The sequence below is a fragment of the Anopheles funestus genome (assembly GCF_943734845.2).
Source record: "Anopheles funestus chromosome X unlocalized genomic scaffold, idAnoFuneDA-416_04 X_unloc_87, whole genome shotgun sequence".
Lineage (NCBI taxonomy): Eukaryota > Metazoa > Arthropoda > Insecta > Diptera > Culicidae > Anopheles > Anopheles funestus.
The window spans coordinates 82,501-90,099 of record NW_026045217.1 but is presented as its reverse complement, the minus strand read 5'-3'; the positions used below and the strand labels follow the sequence as shown (position 1 = coordinate 90,099).

General features: G+C 48.7%; 2 non-coding genes across 2 annotated transcripts in view; both read left to right on the top strand.

The window, feature by feature from the left end:
• The first annotated feature begins 6,676 nt into the window (after positions 1-6,676).
• On the top strand, positions 6,677-6,834 carry LOC125774170 (5.8S ribosomal RNA). The gene has a single exon (XR_007420646.1). It is a non-coding gene; the product is annotated as a 5.8S ribosomal RNA (ribosomal RNA).
• A 711-nt stretch (positions 6,835-7,545) lies between these two features.
• Positions 7,546-7,599, top strand: part of LOC125774165 (large subunit ribosomal RNA) — a 4,179-nt gene continuing 4,125 nt past the window's right edge. The window contains exon 1 of the ribosomal RNA XR_007420644.1: positions 7,546-7,599. This exon is cut by the window's right edge and continues 4,125 nt beyond it. This is a non-coding gene — a ribosomal RNA (large subunit ribosomal RNA).

The following is a 7,599-nucleotide window of genomic DNA, read 5'->3' as shown; positions in this document are numbered from 1 at the left end:
GATGTCGGCATTTCCTATCATTTGTCGCAGGTTGTTTAGGGACCGGAGCAGCTTGCGACCGAGACGGTCCCCGGGGGTTTCTTTCTCTAAGGAGTGGAAACGATTAAGCAAAAGTCGTAGCAATAATCGATCACCTGATGTGTCGTTGGCCGTTCTTGCGGTATCGCCTGTCGATGAGATATCGATGGGCATGCCTTACTCTCCTGACTGTTTAATTGAGAGTTATAATCAGGGATCGATGGTCAAAAAGACCTATGAGCGATAAACCAAACTGAACACGTATTGATGTCGGCATTTCCTATCATTTGTCGCAGGTTGTTTGGGGACCGGAGCAGCTTGCGACCGAGACGGTCCCTTCCCGAAAGATGGTGAACCGAGTCGTCTGGCGTAAAAACCGGACGACTCGAAAGGGCTTGACCCTTTCAAGTGAGCGATAATCACATTCTACGCTCAGTTCGACAGCTACAAGGCAATCACTCGCTATGTTCAGAGCTAATACATGCAACATGCCGGCATTGTTTCCACCGACGCATGGATTCAAGACTGGTGCACTTATTAGTTAAACCGTTCGCCTCCGGGTGTTTCGAGTTCAAGTCTGGATGAGGATTGATCTTGCTGGTAATAGCTTGAGCCCCTGAATAAGGGGTCGAAGCGTACATCTTGAGACCATGTACAACATATTACCAAATCGGCACCATGGGTTCGGGTGCAAGTGATGTAACCGTGAAAGATGTTGAGCAGCCCAACATCGGTTTACACACGCATAATAGGAAGGCAGCGCTGTCGACTGGTCAGTCGTGTAAGAAGTGTGCATTATCGATCACAAATATATTGGTGATCTGTAGGTTGCGCATACACCATGCCCGGTGTAAAGTGCCGTGGTCCCCCCCGGGGGGCTGCATCAAACCGTTCGCCACGCGAACTACCCAATGGAACGAACTCGATGCATTTAATAAGAAGAAGAGATGATAATGAAACACGGTCGATTAAAGAGTTGAAAACGTTGAAATACCTATAAGCAAGTCTTAAGTTGGTGGTGACCGTTACGCCCCAACAAATTGGTGCCTTACCCTACACCAAAGAGCCATTCAACATGGTTCAAGTGAGCGATAATCACATTCTACGCTCAGTTCGACAGCTACAAGGCAATCACTCGCTATGTTCAGAGCTAATACATGCAACATGCCGGCATTGTTTCCACCGACGCATGGATTCAAGACTGGTGCACTTATTAGTTAAACCGTTCGCCTCCGGGTGTTTCGAGTTCAAGTCTGGATGAGGATTGTTCTTGCTGGTAATAGCTTGAGCCCCTGAATAAGGGGTCGAAGCGTACATCTTGAGACCATGTACAACATATTACCAAATCGGCACCGTGGGTTCTGGTGCAAGTGATGTAACCGTGAAAGATGTTGAGCAGCCCAACATCGGTTTACACACGCATAATAGGAAGGCAGCGCTGTCGACTGGTCAGTCGTGTAAGAAGTGTGCATTATCGATCTCCAATATATGAGCTCAGTATGACAGCCCAATTGGTAATCCTCGGGACCTCCAGAAAGGAAGCTGGATGAGGATTACCAAATCGAAAGTTGATAAGTGTAGTGGTACCACTTAGTCAACTTGTATCCCGAAAGATGGTGAACCGAGTCGTCTGGCGTAAAAACCGGACGACTCGAAAGGGCTTGACCCTTTCAAGTGAGCGATAATCACATTCTACGCTCAGTATGACAGCTGCAAGGCAATCACTCGCTAAGTTCAGAGCTAATACATGCAACACGCCGGCATTGTTTCCACCGACGCATGGATTCAAGACTGGTGCACTTATTAGTTAAACCGTTCGCCTCCGGGTGTTTCGAGTTCAAGTCTGGATGAGGATTGTTCTTGCTGGTAATAGCTTGAGCCCCTGAATAAGGGGCCGAAGCGTACATCTTGAGAGTAAATGTACAACATATTACCAAATCGGCACCGTGGGTTCTGGTGCAAGTGATGTAACCATGAAAGATGTTGAGCAGCCCAACATCGGTTTACACACGCATAAGGGGTTTATTGTTATCTGTAGGTTGCGCATACACCATACCCGGTGTAAAGTGCCGTGGTCCCCCAGGGGGCTGCATCAAAACGTTCGCCATGCGAACTACCCAATGGAACGAACTCGATGTATTGAAAGAGATGAACAATTAATAGCGAGAATAGGGGCCCGGAAGCAATTCCGCGGCCCTACGGTCGATTCAAGAGTTGAAACGTTGTACAATCGTGGATAGCACCTAGTGCTAATATGGTGAGAGATAATGTGTGAGGAAATTTAGTTTCCTAAAGTTTAGTTAGTGGTTTCCGTTGTGCCCTAACAAACTTAAAGTTGGTGGTGACCGTTACACCCCAACAAATTGGTGCCTTACCCAACACCAAAGAGCCATTCCATATGGTTCTAGAGAGAGAGAGTTGTGTGGAAATTTATTTCCCACTAAGCGAGTGTGTGTCTGTAGTGGAACGAATTCTGGTTGATCCTACCAGTAATATACGCTTGTCTCAAAGGTTAAGCCATGCATGTCTAAGTACAAACATAAATGAATGTGAAACCGCATAAGGCTCAGTATAACAGCTATAATTCACAAGATCATCCTACCACTAGTTACTTGGATAACTGTGGAAAATCCAGAGCTAATACATGCAACATGCCGGGACTGTTGCCCTCGCGGGTAGCTGAACTGGTGCACTTATTAGTTAAACCAATCGCCTCCGGGCGGCTTGAGTTGAAGTCTGGATAAGGACGCAGATCGTATGGTCGCTTGTCGACTGACGACAGATCTTTCAAATGTCTGCCCTATCAACTATTGATGGTAGTGTAGAGGACTACCATGGTTGCGACGGGTAACGGGGAATCAGGGTTCGATTCCGGAGAGGGAGCCTGAGAAATGGCTACCACATCCAAGGAAGGCAGCAGGCGCGTAAATTACCCAATCCCAGTACGGGGAGGTAGTGACGAGAAATAACAATATGGACCTCTCTAACGATGGTCCATAATTGGAATGAGTTGAGTATAAATCCTTCAACAAGGATCAAGTGGAGGGCAAGTCTGGTGCCAGCAGCCGCGGTAATTCCAGCTCCACTAGCGTATATTAAAGTTGTTGCGGTTAAAACGTTCGAAGTTGATTGCCCGTCCAGACACGTGACCGCCACGGGCGCCCGGTTACACGCCGGGGCCGTTCGTGCGCGCGCTCACGGCTGCGACTCACAATGGTGTACTTGGGCGTTACTCTGTGAACGAGTACCGTGCTACCGGTTAACTCCGGCACGGGCTCCTCATGGTGCTCAAGATACTCACATTTACCTTGAACAAATTAGAGTGCTCAAAGCAGGCTAAGACAAAGCGTCCGGCCCCCCCGTGGGGTTGGCGTTGGCCGAGAATAATCTTGCATGGAATAATGGAATATGACCTCGGTTTATACGATTTCGTTGGTTTGTCAGAAACCTAGAGGTAATGATTAACAGAAGTAGTTGGGGGCATTGGTATTACGGCGCGAGAGGTGAAATTCGTAGACCGTCGTAGGACCAACTGAAGCGAAAGCGTTTGCCATGGATGCTTTCTTTAATCAAGAACGAAAGTTAGAGGATCGAAGGCGATTAGATACCGCCCTAGTTCTAACCGTAAACGATGCCAATTAGCAATTGGGAGACGCTACCCCTATTCGGTGCTCTCAGTCGCTTCCGGGAAACCAAAATCGGGTTCCGGGGGAAGTATGGTTGCAAAGTTGAAACTTAAAGGAATTGACGGAAGGGCACCACAAGAAGTGGAGCTTGCGGCTTAATTTGACTCAACACGGGAAAATTTACCAGGTCCAAACTTATCGAGGTAAGACAGATTGATAGCTCTTTCTCAAATTTAAGGGTAGTGGTGCATGGCCGTTCTTAGTTCGTGGAATGATTTGTCTGGTTAATTCCGATAACGAACGTGACTCAAACATGCTAACTAGAACGCTGTCAGCAGTGCGCCTCCGGGCGCACCTGACGTTACAGCCGGGCGGCGCCTTCACGGGCGGTCGTCGGCTACGTTTGCCCTGCTTAGCGGGACAACTTGTGTTTAGCAAGCTGAGAATGAGCGATAACAGGTCCGTGATGCCCTTAGATGTTCTGGGCTGCACGCGTGCTACAATGTGGGTCGCAGCGTGTTCTCGCCAATAGGCGCCCCCATTCCGAGAGGAACGGGAAATCACTAAAATGCCCATCTAGTCGGGATTGGGGACTGCAACGGTCCCCATGAACCTGGAATTTCTAGTAAGCACTAGTCATTAGCTAGTGCTGATTACGTCCCTGCCCTTTGTACACACCGCCCGTCGCTACTACCGATGGATTATTTAGTGAGGTTTCTGGAGGCTTACCTTCCGCGGTTCCTTCGTGAGCTGCAGCTGGCATGGCTGAAGTTGACCGAACTTGATGATTTAGAGGAAGTAAAAGTCGTAACAAGGTTTCCGTAGGTGAACCTGCGGAAGGATCATTACTGATGATCGTCCGCGAGTGACCAACCATGGGCTGCCTTCGGTGTAGCTCGGTCGCTCGCTTGCTATGTGTCAGAATTTGTTGAAAGCCAACTCGTTCGTTGTACACTTTGATGGGTGACCATCACTGTGTCCCCGTGCCGAGCTAGATCTCCCCTAGCCGTAAGGCACTTGAACGCCCCTTCGACGACGAGTTGCATGTGTGTGGTATGTGTCAGAATCTGGTGAAGCTTTCTGCATGTGATGTGCCTTGTGTGGATCCGTGGCCATTGCATTGTGTCTGGTGCTTAGATACCCAGACACTTAGAACGCTTGCGCGGAAAGCAAACTCGATCGTTGTACACTTTGATGGGTGACCATCACTGTGTCTCCGTGCCGTGCTAGATCCCCCCTAGCCGTAAGGCACTTTGAACGCCCCTTCGACGACGAGTTACAAGAGTGTGGTATGTGTCATAATCTGGTGAAGCTTTCTGCATGTGATGTGCCTTGTGTGGATCCGTGGCCATTGCATTGTGTCTGGTGTGTAGGTACCCAGACACTTAGAACGCTTGCGCGGAAAGCAAACTCGATCGTTGTACACTTTGATGGGCAACCATCACTGTGTCTCCGTGCCGTGCTAGATCTCCCCTAGCCGTAAGGCACTTTGAACGCCCCTTCGACGACGAGTTACAAGAGTGTGGTATGTGTCATAATCTGGTGAAGCTTTCTGCATGTGATGTGCCTTGTGTGGATCCGTGGCCATTGCATTGTGTCTGGTGTGTAGGTACCCAGACACTTAAGCAAACTCGATCGTTGTACACTGTGATGGGCGAGCATCACTGTGTCTCCGTGCCGTGTAAGAGCTCCCCTGGCCATCAGGCACTTGAAAGGTCCTTCGACGACGAGTTACAATAGTGGTGTGTTAGATACGTCAGGTGATGGTATCTACTGTTGTGCAATACGTATCCGGCCACGGCACGGAACGAACGGGAACTGTGGTGCAGACATACAAAGAGTTAAGCCTATTAGTCATTAACTCTAAGGACGGGGCCATGGGGCGGTACACAAAGGATACGGATGAGCGAGTATGCAGGCCCAATACTCAATAGCTCGATCCGATCCAAGCACATGAGTTGACTGCGGCGTCAGGTTAACCAATGTGCTAGATTCTATTTGGCCAGTAGAATCTTGTGTCTTATGCGATTTGATACCAAGACACCAGAACGAAAGTTAGTTGAAGAGTTATTAAACTCTTATGAAGTATGGTTGTGCAATCACAACTTATGACTTTAACCTATAAAGTGGATATGGACTTGCAATTATAACATGGAATCTCTACACACCCCATGAGCTCGATCCAATCCACGCACACGAGTTGCCTGAGTAGCGACAGGTATACCGATGTGCAATACGTATCCGGCCACGGCACGGAACGAACGGGAACTGTGGTGCAGACATACAAAGAGTTAAGCCTACTAGTCATTAACTCTAAGGACGGGGCCATGGGGCGGTACGCAAAGGATACGGATGAGCGAGTATGCAGGCCCAATACTCAATAGCTCGATCCGATCCAAGCACATGAGTTGACTGCGGCGCCAGGTTAACCAATGTGCTAGATTCTATTTGGCCAGTAGAATCTTGTGTCTTACGCGATTTGATACCAAGACACCAGAACGAAAGTTAGTTGAAGAGTGATTAAACTCTTATGAAGAATGGTTGTGCAATCACAACTTATGACTTTAACCTATAAAGTGGATATGGACTATCAATTATAACATGGGGCACACACCATGTTCTCGATCCAATCCACGCACACGAGTTGCCTGAGTAGCGACAGGTATACCGATGTGCAATACGTATCCGGCCATAGGCACGGAACGAACAGGAACTGTGGTGCAGACATACAAGGGCCATGGGGCGGTACGCAAAGGATACGGATGAGCGAGTATGCAGGCCCAATACTCAATAGCTCGATCCGATCCAAGCACATGAGTTGACTGCGGCGCCAGGTTAACCGATGTGCTAAGAGAGTTGTTCCTGGGCCTTCAAAGTGACTTCAAAACTATCTTAGCGAATGGTGGCCATGGGCGTAGACATGAGCCACAAGTCACAAGGCCGGGACTATTGGGTAATAAAGACAACTTAGTCAGAAAGTTAGTCTTTGGACGTACCACCGGGATTGTGTTACATTGGGAACCTTACTATAAAACCCTAGGCAGGGGATCACTCGGCTCATGGATCGATGAAGACCGCAGCTAAATGCGCGTCACAATGTGAACTGCAGGACACATGAACACCGATAAGTTGAACGCATATTGCGCGTCGGACGATTAAACCCGGCCGATGCACACATTCTTGAGTGCCTATCAATTCCTTGATATACAACAAACCAAACTTCAGGGTGGAGCGTGCCACAATAGAACACTATGGCGAGCAGCCCGTCTAGTGTCGTGGGGGAAACACGCTTCCACACTGTGCATAATGGCGTGCTCGGGACCTTTGTTGGGACCGCAGGGCGCTGAAAGTAAAGGGGTGAACCGCATAAATCGCACGCACGTAAACGCGCACACACACAAATAGAGTGAGACGTATCGTAGGATACCGCTAAGAGTACGTTGTGAAACATGGGGAAATTCAATCGAAAACCTCTTTGATGTCCAAGAATTTGTTGACCGTATCCGTCGTAATACTGGATCAACGTGCTTGGGGGAAAACGTCAAAGGGTTTTATAATAGTGGTGCATGATTAACCCATCGATGCCCGAGGGGAACATGTTGTCCAATACAATAGTGGTGCAGTTGGCTCGACATGCTCGGGGGGAGACATCGTGGGTCCAAGTCGACCAAGTCGACCGGGAGTTGTTGTTGAGAGATCGAATCAAAACGATGCCGAGCGGAACTCGTTGTCCTTATTGGAGTGATATTCGGACAACGTGCTCGGGGGGGCCATCGTTGATTCAAAAATGACCGTAAATTGCCCAATCCGTGTGTGTGTGTGTGTGTGAAGTGTTGTTGCGTATATATCGGTTCGCTATGCCCCGGGTTCGAAACGAATGGAATGTGACTGATTTTGTTGTAGGCCTCAAGTGATGTGAGACAACCCCCAGAATTTAAGCATATTAATAAGGGGA